This window comes from Lepus europaeus, chromosome 14 (assembly GCF_033115175.1).
Source record: "Lepus europaeus isolate LE1 chromosome 14, mLepTim1.pri, whole genome shotgun sequence".
NCBI classification, from domain to species: Eukaryota; Metazoa; Chordata; class Mammalia; order Lagomorpha; family Leporidae; genus Lepus; species Lepus europaeus.
This window is the reverse complement of record NC_084840.1, coordinates 19,651,356-19,677,571: the sequence shown is the minus strand read 5'-3', so window position 1 is coordinate 19,677,571 and position 26,216 is coordinate 19,651,356. Positions and strand designations below refer to the sequence as shown.

Here is a 26,216-nt window from a genome sequence, read left to right as displayed (position 1 = left end):
AACCAAGGCTCAGGTGACCAAAGCCAGGAGCCCAGAACTCCAACCAGGTCTCCCACCTGGGGGACAGAGACGCAAGTCCTTGAGCCATCTCAGGGTGTGCAGTAGCAGGAAGCTGGACCAGGAGCAGAGTGGCTGGAATTGGAACCAGGCACCTGATCCGCAATGCTGGTAGCCCAAGGGGGGCTTTAACTGCTGTACTGCACACCCACCCCATGGTCTGTCAGTCATTGAAACCTGAAAGTTACACAATTCTTCAGGTCCCCAGTCTCCCAATCTTGACAATGAAATAGCTGTCAGGCAGTTTTTCTGTGGCTCATTCTGTATTTGAGAGAATTAGAAGCCAATATTACTGATCTATGGCTTTTACAGAAAAAGATGAATGAGCTACCTCATACATACAAGAAGATTCAAAGAATATATGGTTCTTTTCCCCACCACTCTTCCTAAAGAACAGTATGAGGGGTCTTCCAAAGGTTCATGGAAAATGCATATTATTAAAAGCTGTGGATCTCAATATTTTGGCACCAAAACAAACGTGTGAACGTGTTATATCTGAACAGGATCTAGTTTGAGGCACAGAAGGGTAGGACCTCATTTTGAAAAGCTCCCCTCTAAGGGCATCATGGATTCTGAAGTGGAAACAAGAATGAATATCAGGTTGGTGAAGCTTGGGTGGAAGAATGATGACGCCACTGGTTCTTTACAGAGTTGATGGGGGAGGGGGCCAGCAGTGTGCTGTTCACCTCTGCTTTTAAACGTATTAAAAATGACATCAAACTGTTCTTCTACAACTTGCATTCTTGCTCAGCATAAATTTCACCATGCTACAATTTTAACTGAAGCTAAAAATTATAGGAAATCATTTGTCATTCGTTATAATGCTGTATAGTAATATATTGCCTATTGCATTGCAAAACATGTCATGAATTGTTATATAGTAATTGAGTTCATTTTCTAGGGATCAGGCATTTGGTGAAGTGCTTAAGATGCTGCCTGGGGACCCCCACCCCATGTCAGAGTGCCTGGTCTGAGTTCCAGCTACGCTGCTGGTTCACTCTCCAGATGGCTGCTATGGCTGGAGGTGCACTAATTTAAAGCTAGGAGCCAGGACCTTCTTCCAGGTTTCCCACATGGGTGCAAGGCCCAAGCACTGATGCCCATATGGGATGCCGGCACTGCAGGCAGCAACTTTCCCTGCTACGACACAGCGCCGTACCCTGCTGCTGATCCAGCCTCTTGCTAATGTGCATCTGTGACGTTACATGTGCCTTATTCTTTTTATAAGGATACTGGTCCTATTGTTTAGGGCCCACTCACAAGACCACATCTTTCTTTAATCACCTCTTTGAAGGTCCCATCTCCTAATACAGCCCCATTCTGAGGTGCTGGGGGTTAGGGCTTCAACACAAACTTTGGGATGGGGGGCACACAACTCAGCCCTTAAGAGTTCTGTTATGTACCACGATTTTTATTCGTCTCCTCCTTAATAAATATTTAAGTGTCTCAAGCTTAATAAATATTAAAGTGTTTGTTCATATTTAATAAGTGTTACAGTGCATCTCAGCTTTCCTGTGCTTGTCTCCACATGCACTCAGGAGGAATGACTGAGTCATGGCCGTACGCATGTCCACCCTGCTGGCTCATGCCAACGAGCTCTCCAAAGCGGCTGTCGAGATTTGCACTTCTGACACAAGGGCATCAGAATTCTGTTGCTCCACATCTGTGTCAATTGTTGGCATTTTCAGATTACTAAAAGAAAAAAAGACGGGTAGGTGTGAAACAGCATCTTATGGTGGGTATATATCCATGACTATTAATAAGGGACATTTTTCCATATTTATTGACTTAGGGTTCCTCATCCCTGAATTGCCTGTTCATAGATTTTTCCCATTCTTCTATTGGCTTGTTTGCCTTTTCTTATTGGTTTATAGCAGCTCTCTACAGAACCTGGATCCCAATCCTTCTTCATTCGGTGTATTACAAACACCATCCTCACACTATAACTTGTTTAAACTTTTTAAATGTCGCCTTCTGATAAACAAATTTTCTTAATGAAGTGAAATTTACCAGTAAGTTTCTTTATGTTACATGCTTTTTTTTTTTTTTTTTTTGGTATATTGTTATTTAGCAGAGTATTCCCTGTCTCATGCATAATTTTTTTTTTCCAGAAATTCAAAGATTTGCTTTTCGTATCTGGGCCGTTAGCCCACTCAGAATTACTTTGTGCCTGTTGTAACACAGAGATCCAATCTTACTTTTTCCATTGAAACAATGGATGTTGAGGCTCTGATACGGAATCTGTAAGCTAAATGGGAGCCTAGGCTCTTGAATCACCCTTCCCTTCCCGTAGACCATAATCACTGAAGGCTTCTAGAAGCTTCATTTGAGTGAAGTCTTTAGAAAGGATGAGGGCTCCAAGGCAGAGTGGGCGAAGCCACTGGAAGCAACAGCACAGCGCAGCCGTGAGGGGGCCACTTGCTGGGTGCTGCGTGGGAGGCGGGTGCACTCCCCCACGCACACGGACTCCGTGGGGCCGGCCAGTCCCCACTGCGATGCGCTAAGACCTCGGCGGGGACGCCCACACCCCCGGGCGCGGCCGGGCTGGCCCGGCCCACGGCCCACGGCCCACGGCCCACGGCAGCGTCTCGCCACGCGCGCCGGGGAGGCTGCAGAGGCCGGGTCCCTCCGCGCGGCGCTCCGCTGCACGCGGGTCTGTTCACCCACGGCTGCAGGACGAAGTCCACGCCCTGGGCGCAGGACTCGCTGCAAAAGCGGCTGAGGACTGAGCTCCGGGAACGCGAGCCCGGGTAACAGAGGCCCGACAGGGTGCCCCTCGGGGAGCCCCGCGAGGGTCTGCGCCCCACCGGGCCCCGGGCCCCTCGCCCCCCGCACGCGTGCAGAGCAGCGCGTCGGGCTGTTCCCGCGTGGGCCGGGGCGCTCCGACAGCGGCATCCCACCGTGCCCGTCGCCCCGGCCCTCGGTTGCACCCCGGAACCCCGCCAGGGGCAGCGGGCGGTGGGGCCGCTCGGGGCGGGAGCCGCGGCTCGCGAGTCGGAGCGTCCGCGGGCGCGTTCCCATGTAAGAGAGCGCGGTAGGTGGCGCTTCTCGCGAGAGCCCGGATAGCTCAGTCGGTAGAGCATCAGACTTTTAATCTGAGGGTCCAGGGTTCAAGTCCCTGTTCGGGCGCTGCCACTTTTTCCTGTTTTTAAATTCACACTGAAAGGTGTGTGGCTTGCTGGGTTCCTGGGACGCGAGTGCGTTCCAGGATGACCACAAGGAGCCGGCGCCGTCCTGGGGAGAGCCTGCGTGTGCCATTTTACCCCCGCGCCGGCCTCCTCGCCCGGAACGCGCCGCGTAAACCCTCGACACCAGCCGGCGACCCGAGGACGCTTATCCTGCATACGCGGAAATCAATGAAAAACGAACTGAATTCACTTCAGGTTGTAACCGTGGGAACGCTCGGTGAGCAGGGACGAATTCCACCTGAGAGCGGAAGTCACTTCTCAGCGCTTGGAAGAAAAAAAAGGCACGCCCGAACAGGGACTTGAACCCTGGACCCTCAGATTAAAAGTCTGATGCTCTACCGACTGAGCTATCCGGGCGCTCTGCGTCGGGTGTCTCCGTGCGTTTACTTGATATAGTTCTAACAGGTTGTTTTCTCTCGCGCAACAAGAGCAGGTTTTCCCGGATTGTGGGGGTGGTGCTGTTTTGCTTTTTTTTTTTTTTTTTTTCATGCAAAACAAACACTTGCCTTTTCCTTTTTGGGGGGCTCCGAGCACGTAAGTCATGGGTTCCCCAAGCTCTTTTCTTATTTCGAGTTCGGTAAGTGACTCCAGAGCGGCCTGAGCGGTAGCACCCTCCAGGAACGCGGGCAGCCTTGCACCCTCTCCTGCCCCCGTGGCTCTCTCCGCTGCCCGGGCCTCTGCACTCCGGCCAGATCACACAGTGTCCGTGGCAAATCCATTTCCAAGCGCCGGATGAGGTGGGCGTCAGCTAGGTCTCCCTTCACACGGGCAGGGTAATGGGGCGGGAGGCTGAGCCTGGGTCAAGACCGAGTGGGGCTCAGACCTTTAATTTGGACTTCGATGGGATTTCTACCTTTCTTCCAGTTTCCACACCATGAACCCTCTCCCAAGGGGGTGTTACTGTGCACCAGGTGGAGGACTAAAAATAAAAATCGCCCCACCAGCCTCGTGTTTCTCAAAATCGGCTTCATCAACCCTGACGCACAGGGCGTGGAGCACAGGGTGATGAAATTTTAAGGCTGATAAGGGAATTCATTCTTGTTTCTGGGAATTGGAGCTTTCTGAACACAATGGACAAACTAGCTCGGCCTCGGCTGGAGGAGTGCTTGTCTTCCTACAATTGTCCGATTCTTCCAGAACAGAGGCCAGCCACAAACTGTGTGATCCTAAACTGGCCTGGCCTTCCACATCTACAAAATGAGGGAAATTCATGCGATAACTTCTCCGATATCTTCCTCATCTAGGGTTTTACCACGCTGTTCCCCTTTCCACTGTGAATCAGATTAGAACAGCCCGACTCAACAAGCTCCAGGCTGGAGTGATGTCATTCAAACAACATTCGTTGATCACCCACTCTAACTGTGGTCGCCGGGTACCTCTGGAGTAGAGATGCACGTGGATCCTGCTAACGGTCTACAAGGGCAACTTGAACACCAAGAGACAAGTGCAGTAACAGCTTCAAGCCCTCTGCTAAGGATGGACAGAAACACAGGGCTTACAGAGCGAGGGTGGAGGGAGGTCTTCTGTTTTCAGCGAGGAAACCACATGATCGGAGTGGAGTCCAAACTCCCCGCTGGCAGAGGTGTCGGAGGGAACCCTAGGGCCAGAGACATTTTCTGTGTAGACATATTTCTCGGGCACCCACTTCGTTAGATGAGGGAAAACGCCTTGCCTGGTTTCTACGAGTAAGACGTGGACGCGAGTTATTCCTGCAACGTTGGAGGGAAGAGAGATGGCGGGTGCCCAGGCCTCGGTGAGCGGGCGAGAAGGGACAAGGGGCCCTCATGCTTTTCCCTGCCCGCAGGCCGTGACATCGACGTATACCCCTTCCTTTAGGATGAGAAACCAGCCGCTGGAAGCTAACTAGGTGGAATGGGGTGGGCCCATGTTCATTGAGCACCTACTGTTTGCACAGCAGTGAGCGAGGCACAGCCAGGCTCGGGAACAGTAAGTGTGGAAGGAACGTGGGGAGGGTAAGCTGCATGTGGGGGACGGTGAGCAACTGAATCTGGGGTGCCGGGAGGCAGGGCTGGCTCGGGGCAGCCCATCAGGCCCACGTCAGGGAAGGAGAATAATTTCCCTTGGGGGCAGCGGGCAGCAGTTGCAAGTTTGGCCTGCACACCTTGCAAAGTGGAAAGAATCTGCTGCACCTGCGTTGCATCGCGAACACCCCTACAGGTGCTGTCGTTCCCCAAGCTTCACTTTACACAGGCTGTGTAACTTAATTTTCTCACTAGAGGGCAGGCTAACCTCACAGGTTGGCGTAGTAGTCTCGTGCTTCTGTTTTAAAATATTTCTTTAAACATTTTTTTTTCATCTATTCGTTTGAGAGGCAGAGAGAGAGAGAGAGAAAGAGAGAGAGAGGGAGGTCTTCCAGCCACTGGTTCACTCCCCAGACAGCCACAATGGCCAGGGCTGGGCTAGGCTGAAGCCAGGAGCCCGGAGCTTCTTCCAGGTCTGCCATGTGGGTGCAGGGGCCCACACACTCGAGCCATCCTCGCTGCTTTTTTACAGGCCATCAGCATGATGGTGAGTCAGGGATCAGGGATGCTGAAACGGAAGTGGAACAGCGGAGACACGAACCAGCGTCCATATGGGATGCTGGCATCTTGGGCAATGGCTTTACCTGTGGCACCACAGCACCATCCTCTACCCAGTGTTCTCTCATCCCTGTGAAGTCTTTGGAGCCGAGACCACTACAAGATGCATGGTACAGAGAAGTTGCTCTAAGGAATCCCCTAATGGGGCCAGTGTTGTGGCATAGCGGGTTAAGCTACCGCCTGTGGCATCCTGTGTCCTGGCTGCTCCACTTCCAACTCAGCTTCCTGTTGATGCACCTGGGAAAGCAGAGGAAGATGGTTCAAGTGTCTGGGTCCCTGCACTCACATGGGAGACCCAGATGGAGTTCCAGGCTCCTGACTTTAGCCTGGCCCAGCCCTGGCTGTTGTGGACACTTGGGGCCTGAGCCAGTAGATGGAAATCTTTCTCTATTTTTGTCATTCTGCTTTTCCAATGAATAAAATAAATCTTTAAAAAAAAAAAGTCTCCTAATGAATCCAAACTGAGACTAGCCTGGGTTCCTAGTGAGACCTCTAACCTGCCCTCCCGGTAACTACCAGGAAGCCAGCAGCCCGAGACTTTGCACCCCCTAAGGAGCTGAGAGACTGGGACGCGTAATTCCCAAATGTTGTGGGTCATTTAAAAGGTGTAGGGAACATGTGGGATTCCTTCCTTCCTTCCTTCCTTCCTTCCTTCCTTCCTTCCTTCCTTCCTTCCTCCCTCCCTCCCTCCCTCCCTCCCTCCCATTCTCTCTCTCTCTCTCTCTCTCTCTCTCTTTGATATATTTATTATGTGAAGGGCAGAGTTACAGAGAGAGGTCTTCCATTCACTACCTCACTCCCCAAATGGCTGCAACTCCGAGATCTGGGCCGATCCAAAGCCAGGAACCGGGAGCTTCCTCCAGGTCCCCACGTGGGTGCAGGAGCCCAAGCACTTGGGCCATCTTCCGCTACTTTCCCAGGCCACAGCAGGGAGCTGCACGGGAAGTGGAGCAGTCGGGACACAAACCAGCACAACACAACCAACACAAACCATGGGATGCCGTAGCCACAGGTAGCAGCTTTACCTGCTATGCCACGGCCAAGGCCCTGGGACTGATCTCAAAAGCAGCAGATGTTAAGGGAGTAAAGAAGTGAATCCATCCACAGAATATCTGCAGCACCTCCACCGATCTCAAAGGTCCATTCAGGTCCCAGAGATATTTGAGTCTTTTAAAAGAAAGTCTACTAAAGGGTTTTAAAAGTAAGATGCTACCAACACTGCCTTTCTCAATGTCCACTTGAAGTTGTTTCACGGATTAGTCCTACCCCAGAGTGAATAGGGCTCAGGTAAGCATGCGCCATCCCCTCTTCTCCCCCTGATTTCAGGCACCTGCTCCCTGGCCAGTGGCCTTGTTCCTTTCTCACTAGCATTGAAACCTTAAACTCCCCAGCTCTCCGTGGCCTGGCTCCGTCACTCTCTATCTTCTCGTGAACTCGATCCAGGTCTTCATCAGTGACTGATTTGCTAAATACTCACTAAGGAGAAGCTTGGGGCTAGGCAATTCATGAGGGCAAGGAAGTCACGGGACATTTCCTTAGCCTAAAGAAGCTGACAGTCTAGTTGCCTTCCTCCTCTGTCCCCTCCCCAGGACAGGAAAAAAAGTAGACCAGCAATGTCAGCTGGCTGCTGTGTGTGTTTGGAGCTCTTTGAGGCCCCCAGGGGAGCAGCCTGGAGAACCTGCAGCGCTTGTTATGGCTGCCATCACAAATCGCAAACCTAGCAGACTAATGACAAGTGCATTTTTTTTTATCTCGTTCAAAAGTCTAACACAGGTTTCACTGGGCTAAAATCAAGCCATCCGTAGGGCTGCGCTCCTCCCCAGAAGCCCTAGGGGAGAGTCTGTCCCTTGTCTTTTCCGGTTCCTGCAGGAGCTTCCCAGCGTTTGGCTCAGGGCCTCGGTCCCCAGGCGGCGTTGTGTTGCTGCGTGCTCCTGATCGTCTGTGAGCATCGCCCTCGATGCAGCGGGGCCGGCGCGATTGCCCTGGGTCCACCTGAGTGGCCCAGGCGCCTCTCCTAGCTCTGGGGTCTGGATTGAATCACACCCTCAAACTCCTCCTGCCTTGTAAAGTAACACATGTAGAGCTTCCAGAGGGCGGGAAGTGGACATTTCTTTTTGCTGCAGGCCAAGTGGAGAGATGGCCACAAAAGGAGACAGAGGTGGGGGCTGGGACAGGAGGCTGTTTCCAGGCAGTGGGGAAACTCGTAGCAAGGCCCCTGGACTCTGCCTGCAAGATTGGCAGCTGCTTCGGGGCTGTCCTTTCCTCCCCGGACCGCCGGGAGGCAGGAATCCTCCTTCCCCTTTATCCTTCTACTGTCCCTATAGTGCAAACCCCAATCCTGACTTCACCTCCTACCCCTGGGCCTGCAGGCCTTGCAGAAGAAAATGATGGTGCTCTCTCATTGCAGCCATGACACAGAACACCCGATGCCAGCTGACATCTGATGCCAGCCGTCCACCCACTCACTCTCTCTCTAAAGGGCTACTGTTCTCATTCCTTTCAGGGGCTAACTGACCCTTAACCACTTTCCTTAAGTCTGCAACTCCTTCCTGACCTCTTCCATCTCAGCAGACTGCTTGGAGACCATCAGGTGGCAACCAATTCTCTCATCCTCTGGCCTCTAGGTTTACCGATCTTCTCCAATACAGCCCAGGCAACTCCACCCTGCATGCATGGGTCCCGCTCCTGCCATCTCCCCCGGGACATTTTCCATTCTTCATCTTCGTCAGCATCATCATCTCTCTGTCTTCTTGGTCTTGCACCTCAAGAAAGGAACGTATTTAAGCCTTTCCCATTTTAAAATAAGTAAATCAATCTCCCCATTTGCTGCTGCGTTCCCCCTTCACCCACTGCCTTCTATCCTTTTAATTGAGATGCTTCTGGGAAGGATGCGTTCCTTTTCTTTGGGACTCCCTGGAGCCTGTGTTAGCTAGGACTGCTCACGCTCCATGGGTACTGCGGATTCCGGCTGAGCCAGGAGCCAGGAGCCAGGAGCCAGGAACTTCTTCTGGGTCTCCCACACAGATGCAGGGGCCCAAGGACTTGGGCCATCTTCTACTGCTTTCCCAGGCCATAACAGAGAGCTAGATCAGAAGTGGAGCAGCTGGGCCTTGAACTGGTGCTCATATGGGATGCTGGCACTGCAGGAGGCAGCTTTACCCACTATGCCACAGCACCGGCCCCAAGCTACCAATTCTTAAGCATCAAGTGGGGAGTAACCCCACAACCCCGCGGGTTCCTACATTCAGCGCCTTGTTAGATACTCCAGATGTGACCTCTCTGCTGTCTTTCATCTCTGTCGGTCTCGTTGGCTCTCCACCACAGTTCTGGCAGATTCGATTCTGCCAGCCAGAATGTAGCCATGGTCTCCTTGTTGAGCCCCCAGACTGGATCTTTGGGAGTTTTGTTTGTTTTTTAAAATTTATTTATTTATTTGAGAGGCAGAGCACAGGACAGAAAAAGAGACCTTCCATCTGCTGGTTCACTCCTAAAATGGCTGCAACAGCCTGGCTGGGTCAGGCCCAAGCCAGGAGCCAGGAGCTCCATCCGGGTCTCCTGTAATGGGTGGCAGGGGCCATCTGCTGCCTCCCAGGTGCATTAGCAAGAATCCAGCCTGTACCTTTTGACCTGCATCAGTCAGGTCCTGGTGTGAAGCAAACAGGACATTGAAAAATGTGGGGTGATTTCAGGAGAGCTTAAAGAATAGAGAGACAATTTATAAAGGGTTGGTAGGGGAGAGGAAAGCTACAAGGAAGAGTGCTCGGTGCACTGGGACCAGCAGCAAGGCAGCACTTCCAGCCCTAGTCTTCAAAGGCTAAGGAAAGGAGTGGTGATCTGAACTGAGAGAGAGAGGAGGAGGAGGAGTGGGGGAGGCAGTGCACCTGCTGGGAGCTGTGATCTGTAGCTGAGTGGCAGCCCCTCCCACAACGTGACTTCACAGAGAAGGGTCCTGAGAATAAATATGCAGCCTTCTTTGGCCTCCTCACCCCATCTCATGCCATACCCCCCCCCCCCCCGGTCAGCTCCCAGGAAGCCAGGGGGTCCAGAGGACCTGAAGAGGCAGAGCTGAAGTGTGCGGTGTGACTTTCACATCCTCCTCTGTGACACGCCAGAAAAGTCCCCCCTGCTCACGCCCCTGCCCGGCCCCATTTGTCCACACCCGGCTGCTTCATCACCTTCAGAAATCTCAACTTTGTGGTATGCACCGGTTCCTCTTGATAACATGTTTCTTCTTACCAAATTGCATTACCAAGCCTTTGACCTGCTCCTCCCGCAGCACCCTGGGCTGACCTCCTGGGAGTTCTCGGCCACAGGCCTCCTCCTCCAGCAATGAAGACCCACCCATGGCCCCTATACCACTGTGTTCCCTCTGGCTGCTGAGGTGGGCCTGATGACAGTTACAGTAAGCTGTCATAAATGTGTTCAAGCGTGAGTAAGCAGACAGGGCAGGGAGAGCATGAGGGTACATGAGCAGGCCAGGCCACTACAGTCATCAAAATGCTTCACTAACTGTATTTTTCCACTGGGGGGGAAAAAAAAAACAGATTTGCTTATTTATTTGAAAAGCAGAGTATCAGAGAGAGAGGGAGCGAGATCTTCCACCTACTGGTTCATTCCCCAGATGGCCACAATGGCCAGAGCTGGGCCAGCCCAAAGCCTGGAGCTTCATCCAGGTCTCCCACGTGGGTGGCAGGGACCCCTGTCCCTGAGCCATCACTTGCTGCCTCCCAGGAAGCTGGAACAGAAGCAGACAGGACTCAAACCCAAGTGCTCTGATACGGGTGCAGCTGTCTTAACAGATGCAAGTGCCCACTGTGCGTCTCTACAGCCACATAGACTGGATCGCAAGGGTTCACCTTAGCGACCTAATCCAGCTGTAATCACTTGCCAAGACCCCACCTTCAGACACCATAATTCCATTAAGTTTCACCGTTAATCCATTCACACTAAGACGCTGGGGATCGAGACTCGAACACTTGGGCCTTGGCCGACACTCACATTAGGCTCCAACCTCGCACCTGCGTCCTGCACTTTCATTTCCACCGCAGCCCTGAGTGGTAGGTGAGAGCTGAGGCCCGCGTGCTCTCTGTGCTGGGAGAGTGAAGTGGCCCAGCCCAGGTCACACAGCGGCGGGCAGAGGAGAAGCACACAAACTCAACCCCAGGGCCCTTCCCTACGGCTTCTCCTCCTGCCTCACCCGGGGTCACCTGCTGTCAGTCCCTTTTTATTTGCCCAGATTTCAACTTACACATGAGAACCAAACACTAGCCTGAGAGAGAACTCACTTTCTGTATGGCTCTCTGCCCTGGCCGGGACTTCCTCTAGCTGCTCAGATTCCTTGCCGGTTACCAGTCCTGCCCTTCCTGGGTGCTGGCTCTTCCTGTCCTATGACTCCAGTGTGCTAGGATGACTTACGACCGTGTCTCCTGGAGAGTTACCTCTGGGTATGCCGCAGAGTTCCCTATCAGCAAAGAGAATGTGGAAGGCCCCAGGTGCTTTTTTTTTTTTTTTTAAAGGTCTTGCTGCGACTTCTCTGTTTTTAAACTCTGGTGAACCCCAGACAGACCGGAATAGCAGCATCTTCACAAATATTTCCTGGAGTTGAGGGAAGGGGGAACTGGGCAGCTGTTTCCATGGGAACCCTGGCAGGGCCAGTGGGCACCTGAGGGCTGCACAGGCTCCAGCTCTGGGTACCTGAAGAGGCTGCAGAGACCCAGGTGTCTGGTGGTTGGGGTGGGGACAAGGTCGACACTGGGGGAAATGTCCTGTGAGATCAGACTTCATGGGTATTATGCAAAGCAAATGCAAAGAAGAGTTGGCCAGCTCTCAGTTTTCTTCTGGGTGGAGCCTTCGGGAAAATTCTACAGACCACCGCTCCAAGCAAGGGAGGGCACCTTTTAAACGTAAACACGCCGGGTGACAGCTTGTCCCCCTACCCTGGCCGGGCCGGGGGGTCGTCGCCCGTGCTGCCCCTCGGGGTGTCTGCCGCTGTCCCCGGGGCCGCAAGGCGGGAGACCCACGCGGAGCCGGCTGCTGGAAGCTTCCCCGACGCACGCCTGCCTCCAGGTTGGGCACCCAGACCTGCCCCCATGGCACTTCTAGCAGAGCCATCTGGCTTCCCTGCCCAGGGGGTCCGGCAGGGGGAAGCAGCGCCCCGCCGCACAGCCCTCCCGCCCGCGGCCGCGGCGGCCCCTGGCCCTGCGGAGCTCCGCGCGCCCCAGCCGCGGGGAGGGCGGGCCGAGGGGCGGCGGCCCGGGTCCCGCGGCCGCCCCGCCCTCCGGCTCGCGGCCGATTCGCGCTGCGGCGGGGCCGGCGGCCGGGCGGCTGCTGTCCAGGCAGGGCTGGCCGGGCCTGGCGGCGCCGTGCAGTGCGCCGGGCGTCCGGGAGATGGCTTCGCCCCGCTCGCCCGCCGCCCGCGCTATTGTCTCGCCCGGAGTAGCCTGACGGCGGGCTCGCGCGCGCGCTCGGCCGGCCCCTGCGCCCCGCGAAGCCACTCTCCCTGCCCGGGGAGCCGGCGGGAAGCGGCGCGCGGCTGTAAGGGACGCCCGGAGCCCACGTCGCCGAGCACACGACCCGTCGGGTCTGGCCGCGGAGCCCGCCGCCGAGCGCAGGTAGGACGCGCAGCCGCCCGGGAGCGCCGGCCCCGGGTCTGCAAAGCGCCCGGGAGCCGCGGCGGCGGAGGCGGCGGAGGCCGGGGCTGTCGCTCGCTCCAACATGGCAACAGCCGAGGTGCAACAATGGAAGCGGCGAGGGCTGCCGGCCGCGGGCCGAGCGGGGGGCGCGGGGAGAGCCCCGGCTCCAGCCCGCAGCGCCCGGCAGGTTGCGCGCCCCGCGCCCGCCGCTTCGGGGCCTCTGCAGCTCCGGACACCCCCATCCCCACCCCGTTCTCGCCAAACACGCTTCCTGGCGCCCGGCGCGGGGCGATCGCAGCCAACCAATGGCTTGGAGGTTTGTTTGTCGGTTTAAGATGAGAGATTAAAAAGCAAAAACCTGCCCCAGAGCGGGGCGGGGTGGGGTGTGGGGTTGAGAGGGGGTGCCTAGCCGTGCGCTGTGTGACAAGTCGGCATCTGGGCCGGGGAGTCGCCAGGCGGAGGGTAAAACTGGCTTCTCCCATATAAGGGCACTGCAGCAGAGGGAGCCGGAGAGGGACCCTCCGCCCGAGGTCCCTGCGCCCTGAGAAGGCGCTGCTCTCCTGGCCTGCCCTCCTCCCTCGTTTTCAGCCCTCGACAGCGGTGGCTTTGATGCTGGGGGAAGCCGAGTACACTGCCAAGCTGGGGTGGGGTGGGATGGGCTTGGCAGGCTCCTGGGTTGTGGGAAGAGGTTAACAAATGTATGAGGTTAGCGCACACACCCTGGCTGGCTGGGGTTGGAGGGAGTGTGTGTATGAGAGAGAGGAGAGAGAGAAGGATCTGTTACCCTCCTCCCCCTTCAAGCCAACCTCCCCCATCTATTTCCACCCCCTTGTGGGGTCTTTGTGGCTTCCCTGCACCGGTCACGCCTGGGATGGAATTTCTATTGTCTCTGGCTGCCCTGATATTTTTTTCTCAACTCTGTTGGGGAGTTTTGTGCCCTGGGCTGGCCAATGCCAGCAGGGCCCCGGATTCGTTCACACGCAGCGACCCCGGCTCCTAGAATTGGGCCAGCACCAGCCCTGGTTCTCTGTCTGAACTACCTGACTGTCTGGGGTGGGGCCAAGCACATGTAAGCAATTTGCACCGAATTCAGTTCCTGAAGGGACTCGCTCTTCCGCTGCATTAGGCTTTGCAGAGATATTGGGAGAAGCCACAGCCCAGAGGGCCTGACCTCAGATCCTCCCCCGCCCCCTTCCCAACTCCAGCTGCGGATCCCAGAGCAGAGAGGCCATGAGCCTTTGGAAGCACAGCTCCTCCAGAGCCTGGCGGTCCCATCTGGTATTGTGTCCATGGAAAAATGAAGTGAAGGCACATTTTATGGCTCTGCCTGGCAGCCAGCGTCTGACGAGACGGTGGCTCTGGGCTGGAGCCCTGGACCCGGGCTGTGGCTGCTTTTCCTTTGGCCTTTGGGTGAGCCCAAGGTTTGATTTCCATGGCTCTGAGCTTACTGCTGAGTGTGCATGGGTGTGTGTGTCTGAATCTGATCAAGCTCTCGGCGCTGGCCAGGGAGCAGCTTGTCCGTTTTCCTCTCCACTGGAAGCATGGGTGAGGGAAAGCCGGGGGTGGGGGTGAGAAGAGTGAGTGTCTCAGGGGCCCTGGCTGTCCCCTGGGGTGCTGCTTCGGGCTCGCCCAGTGACCTAGTTATGCTCTAATAAAGACTCCACACCCTTGAGGGCCTTTGGTCCCTTTTATGGTGTTCTCGCTCAGCCTCAGCCTGGTGCTATGCAGGTCATATCCGTGATCCTGCCCAGGCCAGCAGGAAGAAAAATGAAGGGATCTCTGTGCCTTTGGAGGGTGTGTTACTGGCCATAAACTTCAGGCTCCTCCCGCTCTGAGGACGTGCACTTGCTCGGACATCATAGTTGGGAAAACACCATCAGGAGCCCCCGGCCTGGCTTCCTGCCTGGCTGTGTGAGGGTGTCTAAGATTTGGCTTGCAGATTTGTAAAGTGAGTGGGGGAGCGTCTGTGACCTGCGGGGTTGTTTTAAGGGTCAGACGGCCTGCTCTCCAGGAGATGCCTATAGCACGTGTGCACGCTGCAGGGTGCCCTGCGAACGCCCCCTCTTCATCCTGGGCAGGCTTAGCGTCCATCACAGGGGAGGGGGGCTGCCGAGGATTGAAGTAGGGAATGTTCTGGAACCTCTCCCTTCTGGCTAAGGTGGGAGTGATGTGACAATACCAAGGTAACTTCTTTGGCTGTTTGAGGTCGATCCAGCAGGGATGGGAGAGAAGGAGAGCTTCCTCCATTTGTGTGGCACTGGGGAGAGACAGACACCTTCCGAAGGCCGGCTGCTGCTGAGCTGGCAAATCATGGAGTAGCTACTGCTTCCTGAGGTCAGCCCCTGGCGCATGACAGCGGCGGGTTTTGAAGCAGGGAGTCTCACTGCACACGCGTGCTCGGAGCTTCAGTGCCACCGTCGGAGAGTTTTACCGGGTCTCAGGAGAACAGAAAGGGGCAGTGGAGTTGTGGAATAATTCATCCGCAGTGGATTCCTGATCGGCTCCAAAAAATGTCCCCATGAGATCTGGGAACAAGGCAGCAACCTCGCAAGGACAGGGACCCTGGGGGATAAATCTCTCCCCAGCCCCCGTCCAGCCCATGTCTGGGGGTTGAATTCCCTGGCTTCCTTCCAGCCTTAGCTGCTCTTCCACACGTTTTCATTTCTGTCTCTCCCCTTCCATGGATAGAGAAGTCTTGAGACATTGAGGTCAAACCATGAGGCCAGCCCCTCGCGGCAGGGCTGGGACTTGGCCCTGGGAAAATTACGGCAGATTTCGGGTTTGGTCTTTTCCTGTCCGCCTTGAGGCGCACCTGTTTCCACCCCACCCCACCCCCGCCCTGACCTTGGAGGGACTATTGTTGCATTCCCTGTGGTCACATAAAGCATGTACACTGGACAGCACCTTGGCCGTCCCTTGCCTGAGAAGCGACTCTCCCAAGGTCACACGGTGACCAGCAGTGCTGGGACCTGATGTTCGCCCACGGGTCACAACATGGCCTTCCACACATTAGAGTCTTGTGTTGACCATGGCAGCGGCTTCATTGTTGGGAAGTTCTCTCTCCTGAGAACATTGGTAATGGGACCCACTCTCCCCGGGACCATGCTGGCCAAGGAGACTGGAGGGGTGGAACAGAGGCCCTCAGGGTGTGGAAAAGGAAGAGGACAGAAGTTCTCCACGGTCTCCAGGCTGAGATAAGAAGCCGTGTGTGGAGGGATCTTTAACAATCTGGCGCTGTGGCATAGCAGGTTAAGCCACAGCCTGTGATGTCCGCATGCCATACGGGTGCCAGTTCAAGTCTCGGCTGCTCCACTTCCGATCCAGCTCCCTGCTGATCCAGCTGAGAAAGCAACGGAAGACGGCCCAAGTGCTTGGGTCTCTGCACCTGCATGGGAGCTCTTGGCTCCTGGCTTCAGCCTGGCCCAGCCCTGGCATTGTGGCCATGTGGGGAGTGAAGCGGCAAATGGAAGATCTCTTTCTCTCTCCCTCTCTCTCTCTCTAACTGCTAGGTCAGTCCCTACCTGAGGCTCCGAGAGGGCGGAGGGGGAAACTGCCTTCCACTTCAGCTGTACCGCTCCTCCTGCTACTTCCTCTCAGGATATTGCCCAATCCCCTCCTCCAGGGCCTTCCTCTCCCTAGCCGACCCTCGTCGCCGTGAGGCTAATGATGGCACGCCACAGGTTCCTCTTACACATGGGTTTCTTCTCTTCTGGGAAGTGTTTCCCACTTTTTGCCCCTGTGGGCCCTGGAGATTCAGTTCTGCTCCATCACCCTCCTCTCCTGCGGCCTCACACATGGAGGTGAGTGCCAGGCGTGAGAGCTGCTCCCCACGTGTGGTTCACTCCCCACACTGCTCACCGGTTTGGCCAGGCCCGCCGGGAATAAGCTTGACCAGGGCAAGTCAGTCTGCAGCCCATCCCACCCCCAGCCCTGCTCTGATTCACTGATGTCCTTTGAAGAAACCAGAGTGCGTTAGGGCAAGGGGCAGGGGGTTAGGGGGTTGCCATTTTGAGGGAGTGCCCGAGTTTTCCTTGCCAGGTAGAGGAAGTAGGCATAAGCTCTTCTTGTCTCAAGTCCCAAGCTGACCTGGAGCCCATACTGTGGTGGCGATGGAGCCTTTGCATGTGGGCGCCTCCCTGACGGCCCAGCCCCTGTCGCGTTCCTGTCTTCCAGAGGGGAAGGGGGGTGAAGTGACAGAGCACCCTGAGAGTGGATTGAATTCTGGCCGGGAAAGGAGAGATCGTTTGCAAGCCGGGTGCTGGAAGAAGCTGGGAGAAGGCGATTCTGTTATCTCGGCGTCCTAGCCAGGACGTCAGATCTCCACTCTGGGCTTTCAGAAGCAGCGTTTTGTGTGTGTTTTTTTTGTTTTTGTTTTTTTTAATTTTTTTTATTTTTAAAGTTTATTTGAGAGAGACAGAGGGACAAAAAGAGCTCCAATCTGCTGGTTTTCTCTCCAAATGTGTGCAACAGCCAGGGGACTGAGCCAGGAGCTGCGAATTCAGTCTGGGTCTCCTGTGTGGGTGGCAGGAACCCAACCATTTGAGGGATCGCCTGCTGCTCCCTGGATGAGCCTAGCAGGAAGGGGAGTCGGAAGCAAACCCAGGCACCCCGATACGGCTAGGCCAAAGGCCCACCCCCCTTTTTTAAATTTAGAGAATAGATACCCCGTAGATATATATAATTATGATTTATCAATTAAAAATAGTAATAAAGCCTAAAATAAATTGCATTAAAGAGAAAGAGAGGATGTGGTTTCTTGAGAACAGACTGAAATAGAGTGCACCCAGAGAGCTGGCAACTTCTCAGAAGTGTGCTCTGGGCCGTGCTGATGCAGGTGACCCCAACCTGGAGGGCAGCACGGGGGGCCCTCGAGTCACCCCGTGGAGTGTCTCCACCTGCCGTGGCCTTCACTCCCCCGGAGGCACCAGCAGGGTGGAGGCTTGCTGGGGAAAGGGAGCTCACGGGGGGCTTGAGAAGGGGTGCACCCATTTCAGCAGGCTCAGGACCGGAAGGCTGGGCTCCCCTTCCGTGGGGAACGTTCAGACTGGGAGGGGTGGGCAAAGTGCTGGGGTGGGGGGCTCTGCTCCCGCCTCTGCGGCTCACATCTGTGAGCCATCTCTGTGGCTGTCGGTTCTCTTGGCTGCAAAAACAGTGCATTGTGTGTGTGATTGGAGCGGCCTGGGGAGTGCGGTGTTCTGGCGTCTGGGAGTTGCTAGCATCGGTGTGAACACAGTCAGGTGCACTGGGCCTGGGTTTCTGGGGCAGGATGCCGAGAAGGCGATGAGTCTGGAGCTCACGCAAGTTTCAGTTTAGCTCTTGGTTCTATAATTCACATGTTGCGTGACCTTGGGCAAATTACTCAATCCTTTTCCTGTTTCCTCATTCATAAAATAAGAATAATAATCTAAGGGCTGAAGTGGGGATTAAATAAGACAATACCTGTCACGAGGGCGGGGGAGAGGGAGCAAAAAGCCTGCTTCCTTCCTCTGTTTCTCAGATGGCCCCATTGATTTAGCCTTCCCCTCCTCCCCACCTCCCTGCCTGCCTTCTGCTCAGAGCGTACACCCTCACTGCAGGCATGCTGCGTGCCTGTCTCCCCCCCGCCCCCCAAGGGACTCACGGGGCACATTTTGCAAGGACGACAAGTAGGCGTGTTGGCTCCAGGGGGCCTGCATGACAGTCATACCGCAGCTTCTGATGGTGGCTACCCGGGAGACCCTGGGAGAGGGTCACACGGGCAAGCGAGCCGTGAAGAAGGGGCTCACGGAATAGGAATGCTGTGCTGGGCCACAGGGCCCCGTCTCTGCCTGGGCTCCAGTACAGACCTCGCCCAGGGTACACATGAGGTCTGTCTCCCTCGGGCCCTCCCTGTGGCCATGGTCGGAGAGGCCATCAGAGACAGGCGTCAGGGCAACAAAGCAACACCAAAACTAACTGACGCGAGTCCTTTCCGCTCCACTCTCTGTGCCACCAAAGCCACTTTCTCCTTTGAAAATCTCTGTGACCCTCCACGCACCAAGATGCCCCAGGTTTGTTTTATCAGCAACAAAGGCAGAGGTGTTGGCCTTGTTCCCCGGAGCCCAGGCTGGTGCTGTAATCACCCAGCACGCTGGGAGTCAGGGGTGAGGAGCAAGAGGAGGACTAACCAGGGCGGCCTTCTGAGCATGCTGAGTTGGGAGGGGGCGGGAGGAAGGGGCAGGTGCACCCAGCCCTGGCCAGGGCTTTGCAGCCTTCACAGTCACGTGGGATTGGGAACTGGGGCATGGGAAGCCCATCCCTGGTTGCACACGAGCAGGCCAGCAGGGCTCAGGGAACGCCGAGAGCTACTGCCGTGGCAGGTCTAGGGGGTGACCTGGGCGAGACCCCCCATTGCCTGGCACCATCGGGGTCACTGCCACTCAGGTTTGGGGATCCTGGGACCCTCAGAGGCTATCTCGGGGACTGCCTAACTTCTCAGGTCTCCTTAGGGTCCTGCATCCCGAGTGGGTTTCTCCTTTCACCCTTAGCCTCACCCCGGAGTCAGTGTCCTTGTCTGACTCTGGCAGGATGTCCTTCCAGCCTGGTGCCGGGAAGAGTGGGGGCTTCCAGCTTGGGAGCTGGGGGAAGCCTGGGAGCCACCTGCATGGGGCTGGGCTAACAATAGCCAAGGGCAGGGGTCAGCGGGGGTCAGCGACTTAAAGGGACAGGTCGCCTCGTGGTGGGAACTGTGTTTAGGGGGGATAAGAGATTTTCTGGGCTCAGGAGCTGAGACCAGGGGAGGCCATGCCCTGGAGACCCACCCTGCCTGCCCCAACAGGACTGTAGCTCCCAGCGAAAATGGGAACCTTCTTGGCACATCTAAGGCCTGTTGGGGTGGGCACTGCCGTCTCAAAACAAAGACTCGGCTTTTTAAATACAGATGTCCCCAGGAGGGGCCAGCACCTTGGCCTGCCACGCCCCTGTGTGACTGTTTGGTGCTGTTTGCTTTTTATGGTTTCTTCTGGACCGAGGGACAAAGGACAGGGTTTTGCTGGAGAGCCTGTGCTCCCCATCCTCCAGGGCATCCCGAAGTTTCCCCATGCCTTCCTGACTTAGGAAATGGCAGGCATCACCTCACTGACCCCTTCTGTCTGCAGCTCCTTTTCCTGGCCGTGCCTCCCGGGGGCTCACCTCCCAGCTGCCTGCAGCCTGTCCTGGCCATGCCTCCCTGGGGCTTGCCTCCCAGCTACCTGCAGCCTATCCTGGCCAAGTACCTGCAGCCTGTCCTAGCCGTGTCTCCCTGGGACTCACTTCCCAGCTAGCTTATGGAACGTGAAGGAGGAAGTGCGGCCCAAGAGGCCTGGGCCACCCCCTACCTGACAGCACCTGTTTTCTCTTTTCTTCCAGGGTTGACTTTCCATCTTTTTCCCAGACTTCTTTGCCCGTTGACACTGGGAATGTGACGTCATGGGGCCTAGGTCAGCTTCTTGTCCTCAGGGAACTGGAGATGGGAGGGGGTTGTGTGTGGGAAGGTGGAGGTGGAAGGGGTGCGGAAGTTGAGGGGACACAGGGGTTTGGGGTGTCAAGGGGAGGTGTGATGGGCATAAGGTGAGCATGGTGAAGGTAGGGGCTGGAGGGTGTGTTTGGGGGATGGGGTGAGTGGCGTGCAGTACAGGGGAGGGGTGAGGGGGTGCGTGCAGACAGGGTGTGGGGGGGCAATGCAGTGACGTGGTTACCATGGCTGGGTCGCTGAGACGACACCTGCCCTGGCTTGCTGGTTTGGAATGTGTGGTGGCTGGGGGACCGTGACAACACTGAACTGCCCTCCCCTCGCCCCCCAGAGGCAGGGACGGAGCTTGTCCCCGAAGTGATGTGAGGACCTGGTTGGGCCTCATCCGGTTTCCCATGGGTGACTGGCTTGCCTTTTTCTGCCTCACTGACCTCGGCCCTCCTCGGAGCCCAGCAGGTGTCTGTCAGCCCACACACGTCTGTCCCAGCCCGCTGGCTCCCACCCTTCCCTCAGGTAGCACCACAGCATGGGGCTGCTGGCCCGCTCAGGGCTCCGTGTGTGTGATCACCTGGGCACCGAGGCCCTGGCACGTCAGTGCCAAGTGTGTGCTTGTGCCAGGGCCCGGACGGTACCTCGTGTCGCCACTGTGAGACCCTTCCCCACATCGGGTGTATGGGTCCTTCCTAGCCCTGCAGTGCCCCAGGGACAGACCCGGGGCCAAGCCACTTCTGCCTAGTGGCTCTCGCCGCCCTCCACTGGAACAGATGAAAGGCGCCGCTGCGAAACACCGCAGAGTTGTCACACGCGGGTGTGGTGGAGGCGCTCCCGGAAGTGTTGGCCTCTGGCAGCGATGCCCTTCTCCCAGAGGGTGGCCGCAATGTCGGGATTCCATGGCCTCTGCCCTGACACGGGTCCCCCTGCTGGCCGGGGGCGGTGGGGGGGTTGGACCCCTCAGCACCGCCTCCTTGCTGTTTGCAGACGCCCACGCACTGGCCCAGCTGGGGGGCACTGCTGCCCTCGGTGGGCTGTCCGGGCGGAGCAGGGCCTTCCCTGCTTGATCTGCCCTTGCTTAGTGCCCTGGCTGGGCGGCAGCCGCTGCCACCTGCCTTGTGGACCCTGTCCTGTGGGCTGGCCTTCTCCCAGGAGAAGTCCCCGCCCAAGCAGGAATCCTGGGGAACTGGATTGCCAAGGACAGGAGCTGGGGAAGCTGAACTGGGGCAGGAGGTGACCGGCTGGGCCCTGTAGGAGACCTCAGCTGGCTACCAGCAAATAGTGTGTGGAAGGTGAGGAGGAGGAGGAGGAGGAGGAGGAGGACGGACCGGGGACCAGGACTGGAGAGAGCGGCTGTGTCCCTGGGCGCCTGTTTTCCGGGTCCCAGCCCCCTGGGAGCAGCTTCCTGTGTGCTCCCGTGGCCCCTCTGCCATGTCTTCAGTGTGCAGGTAGTGGCAGTTTGGAAATGTGGCCATGGTTTTTCTGATTTGGGGTGTGCTGGTGCGAAACTTGCACGGAGAGAGATGTCCTCACGAGTCCCTTACTGGAGGCCAAGGTCGGTAAGGGGAGGTCATCGTCCAGGCACACCCCCCCCCCCCATCCTGTCCCTGCACCCTTCTCTGGAGGGCGAGGGAGCGTAACCACTCTGTTCCTTAGAGGGAACCTGGGGCCGTGTCGACAGCGGGGAGGAAGCCAAAGGCAGGAAGTGGGGAGCAGACAGAGGAGATGTGGCAGCTCTGGCTGCCTGGATGATTCTTAGCTTGGAAACCCAAGCTGCCAAGCCTTTTCTTCCCTCTCCGCCCAATGTTCCATTCAGCTGATTGCCAGCTGCTGCTCCCCGGCCGCGCGATCCAAATCTCAGGCTGTAGAGGAAGGAAAGTTTAGAGAGGAGCCACGGCTGCCTCACCTCTTCCATCCCTGCTTCTCGTCATGCTCGGAGCCCAGAACCTGGAGCCAGCGTGGCAGGAGCTCCGATCTGCAAGGATTCTGTGTGCTTGCGCCCGGCACCGGCTGTACACGTGGGCTCTGAGTTAAAGCCAGCAGTGCCTGCAGACCTGGTCTCTAACCACGTCCCCCAGGCTCCTAAAACCTGTCACTCTGCTCGTCTAGGACCCAGGAAGCCCTTTACTAAGTATCTGCTTTGGCTTCAAACTGCGAGTGCAAGGTGCACCCCGGGACGAGAGGCATGGTGGGCAACACGGAGCCACACGGGGCCGCTTTGACCTGGCCGTGAGGACGCTAGAAGGGGGGACGATGAGTCGGGAGAAAACACAGTGGCTGTCTTCTGTCTCCCCACATCTGGGACTCGATGAGAGGTGCTGAGGGAGCAGCCTGGAGAAGAGAGAGACACTGTGGGCGCACGTGATTCAGCCATGGATCTGATATTGCACGGGCTTCTTAGGCCGCGTAAAACCTGGGGCTTTTAAATAAGGAAGCAGGGCTCACATACACATCTGCTGGAGGCAGGGAGCTGGCCTGCTTGACCTTGGCAGGCGTCCTGCTGGAGGAGTCGCAGGGCGTGCTCTCTCTCTGGGAGGGACCCGTGGGACCAGGCAGCAGGTGTGTGGCTGCCGAGGCGGGGTCAGGGTCCCCGGCTGCAAAGCCGGTGGGAATTTGGGTGTGGGTGTTGGGGGAATAGAGAGAAGCAGGAAAGGAAATGTCTGGAAGCCAGAGGGGTTGAGTTCTTAGGGCTTCCAACTCCTGGGCCCTGCCTGCCCTAAGGGGAGGCACTAAAATGCCTAGAACAAGTTCTCTTCCCTTAGTAACAAACCCCTGGAAGTCGGATTGGCCAGTGCTGGGGGCTTGAGACCCTCCATCGTTTGTCACCCCCTAGCTTGAGAGCTGGCCGTTGTCTCTGCTGGTGAAGACGGGAAGGGCATGCAGTGCCTGCCCTGTGGTATCTGTGTATGTCGGTCCCCAGTGTGAGGTCGGAAGCCCCCTGGACTTGCTCCACCGTCCTGTGACTATGTCCAGTGTTCGGATGTGCAGGTGCCTGGCATGGCGCGTGGCTGGTACTCCCCGCCCACTGGGGTCCAGTCCTGTGGTCAGGATGAGGAGGTGACCCACACCCACTGAGGTTCTCTCAGTCCCATGCAGAGCGGCTTCAGAGGGACAGCAGGACGTCCCTCCCCCCAGTGACTTCAGGGCTGCACCCGCCCTGGCACAGAGCCAGCCCCACTGGAGGGGATGCCCCCCTTCTCTGCACCCTTTGACTCTGAACCATTGTGTGGCTCTGCCCTCACCCCATTGCTTCCCTGGCCAGCCCCCGGCCATCTGTGGGCAGCTGTGGGGCCTGAGTTTGGTGCCTGGTGATGCTGGGACCCTGGCACCGACCAGCTCAGCCAAAAGGCTGTCTTCTTCCCTTACCATCTGACTGCCTGGTGCTTTTTGGGGTCCCTTCACCCAGTCCCTTCTTGTCATCCTGAGAATTCTGAGACCCTAGGGTGTGGGATCAAAGCCCCCAACTGCTGAGGGGCTTTTGAAATACACGGAGTCCAGGGACTCGTTCCGCTGAGTCAGGACCACCGGAGATGAGAGTGCAGTCACTGGAATTAGTTAGTAGTATCGTGTGAGTGTTGAATGTGGGGGCGTGCTAACGGTGTTGTGTTTATGTAGGAGACATGTCCTAGTTCTTGGGAGATTCAGGCTGAAATATTTAAAGACAAAGGATTTGCATCTTGCGAATGGTTCAGCAGAAAGAGAGCAAATGTGGAAAAATGTTAACAATTAGTGCACGCAGGTGGTGAAAGGAAGCTGGCCCTAGCTGGCCTTTGAGACGATTTGCAGCTGCTGTCAGAGAGACCCTGGGAGGGACACAGCCATGGCCAGCGACTGCAGAGCACCAGGAGGGGCCATTCATGGCCTCTCCCTCCCTCCCTCCTTCCCTCCCTCCCTCCTTCCCTCTCTCCTTCCCTCCCCTCCCTCCCCCTCTCTTTTTAAAGATTTATTTCTTTATTTGAAAGGCAGAGTGTGACAGAGAGAGGGGGGAGGAGAGAATGAATCTTCCGTTTGCTGGCTCTCCCCAAATGGCTGTAACAGCCAAGGCTGGGCCAGGGTTAAACCAGGAGCCAGGAACTCCATCCCGCTCTCCTGCGTGGGCAGCAGGGACTCAGATACTCGAGTCGTCATCGCTTCCCAGATGTAGTAGCAGAGATCTGGATTGGACGTGGAGCAGCGGGGACTCTGCCTTTCAAACAAATAAATAAATATTTTAGAAAAAAAACCAAGAACTACTGTTTTGCTGTATTTATCACTTATCTATACCTCCCTCTATCCAGTCATCATCTCATTATTTTTTTAACGTGCATATTTATGGACTACAGTGTGATAATCCAGGGTATGATGATAAAATTTGGTCGGCATCTCCATCTCCTTAAACTTTTCTTTAAAAAAAAAATCTTGACTGGCCGGCGCCACGGCTCACTAGGCTAATCTTCCATCTGCGGCGCCGGCACCCCAGGTTCTAGTCCCGGTTGGGGTGCCGGATTCTGTCCTGGTTGCTCCTCTTCCAGTCCAGCTCTCTGCTGTGGCCAGGGAGTGCAGTGGAGGATGGCCCATGTGCTTGGGCCCTGCACCCGCATGGGAGACCAGGAGAAGCACCTGGCTCCTGGCTTCGTGTCAGTGCAGTGCGCCGGCCGTGGCGGCCTTTTGGGGGGTGAACCAACAGAAGGAAGACCTTTCTCTCTGTCTCTCACTGTCTAACTCTGCCTGTCCAAAGTGGGGCGGGGGGGAGTCTTGACCAACCCCTAGTACTTGTCCGTGTTTATGGAGTATCATGTGACAATGCGGATGTCAGAGGTGGGTGTGGACTGCTCACCTGGGCTGGTTCACGCCCCTCCTTGTCAGCTTGCACTCTCCTATTTCTTCACCCTGAGGCTTGAGCTCCTAGGGGAAGCCCCCGGCTCTGCCCCAGGGTGGTCGGGACTGGTTGCTACCCGTCCCCCCTCTGATTTCCTGGTACCTGGCTGAGCCTCTGCTTGCCCTGGGGGGAGTCCTGGGGGGGCCTCCCAGAGCCTAGAGGATGCTGTTGGCTCAGAGTGAGCCAGTGCTGAGCCTGTGGGCAGGAGCGGCTGCCAGGGTGGCCTCCTGTTAGCGGGCTGGGCGTGCCTCCCTGTGGTGAGGCTGTAGGTGGCGTCCTGCCCCAGCGCTAGAAAGATGGTGGTTCCCGTGGCGTAGCTCGGCTTGCCTTGGTCTGAATTCCAGTGTGGGAAGACCCGCAGGACTGAGGGCTGCTTGGATCGCCCTCGGACCTTTCGTTCTATTTCCTGTGACTTCGGAGTCCCTTGAGAGATGTGACTGAAGAGGATCAGTAGGCTTGCCTCAAAGAATCCAGAGCTGGAGGTCACTCGGTGAGGTTTCCTTGTTCACCTGTGCACCAGCTTAGAGGTGCCAAGCCCAGCCCAGGTAGTCTAGAAACCCTGGCCTGTACTTGAAGGACCTTGAGGAAGGGCACCACCTGGCTGCCGGTCACTGTCTCCGAAAAGCCCCACTGCCCTTCCTTCCATATGGGTTCGTTTTTCTCAGTGGGACTGAAGTGAATCTTGAACTTGAGTGAGTGGAGGTGGCAGATCCATAAATGTGAGACTTTGAACTATTTCAGGACCTCTCTCTTGGCAGGATAGGGAAGCAGTCCCATCAGAGAGTTTCTAGCAACGCTTCCTGGAGACTCTGGTCCGAGCAAGGTCAAGGTTGAGCTCAAGTTGCACAGGCAGCTAGCGCTGGGATAGGCGTGCCTCCGGAGGGAGAAGCTGAAGCAGGTCACAGAGGTTTCCAGTCCTTGGGAACGAATGGCTGGGGATGGGAGGGCTTGGTCAGTGGGCCCGAGAGGAATGCAGAGGGACTGTAGGGTTCCTGGCTCCAGGGACTGGGTGACGCTGCTCATCGCAGCGGGGGACCGGGAGGGCCGAGCAGGGCTTGGGAGGAAAGGACCTCGTGCACTTTGAGATGTGGGTGGGCAAGCGCATGGGAACGGGATCACCCACCTATGAGTGGCAGGACTGGGAAACGAGGAGAGAGCAGGTTGCCTGAACATGGTGAGGGCAGGGGTGTCTGAGCCAGGGTGTCCTGGTGTCAGCCAGGACAAAGGAAGAGGGAGACAGAAAAGAGTGGGAAACAGGGGAAGCCACAGTGCCCTGACAGCCTGTGCGAAAGGAAGCAGAGCAGCGCAGTGTCTGGGCAGGGGGGAATAAATGCCTTCTGCGCTGTGCTACCCGGCACTGTTGCTGGAGCCCGTCGGTGGCCTGTTGGGGCAGGTGCTGGCTTGCAGCGAGTTCAAGGGTAA

The 26,216-nt window shown here is 56.6% G+C and overlaps 1 protein-coding gene and 2 non-coding genes across 3 annotated transcripts in view; 2 read left to right on the top strand and 1 right to left on the bottom strand.

Moving 5' to 3' along the window:
- The first annotated feature begins 3,113 nt into the window (after positions 1-3,113).
- On the top strand, positions 3,114-3,186 carry TRNAK-UUU (transfer RNA lysine (anticodon UUU)). Its single transcript has one exon. It is a non-coding gene; the product is annotated as a tRNA-Lys (tRNA).
- A 343-nt stretch (positions 3,187-3,529) lies between these two features.
- Positions 3,530-3,602, bottom strand: TRNAK-UUU (transfer RNA lysine (anticodon UUU)). The gene has a single exon. It is a non-coding gene; the product is annotated as a tRNA-Lys (tRNA).
- An 8,671-nt stretch (positions 3,603-12,273) lies between these two features.
- Positions 12,274-26,216, top strand: part of PIK3C2B (phosphatidylinositol-4-phosphate 3-kinase catalytic subunit type 2 beta) — a 66,240-nt gene continuing 52,297 nt past the window's right edge. The window contains exon 1 of the mRNA XM_062211654.1: positions 12,274-12,456. The gene's annotated coding sequence lies outside the window, so the exon portion shown is untranslated. The remainder of the gene's footprint in view (positions 12,457-26,216) is intronic.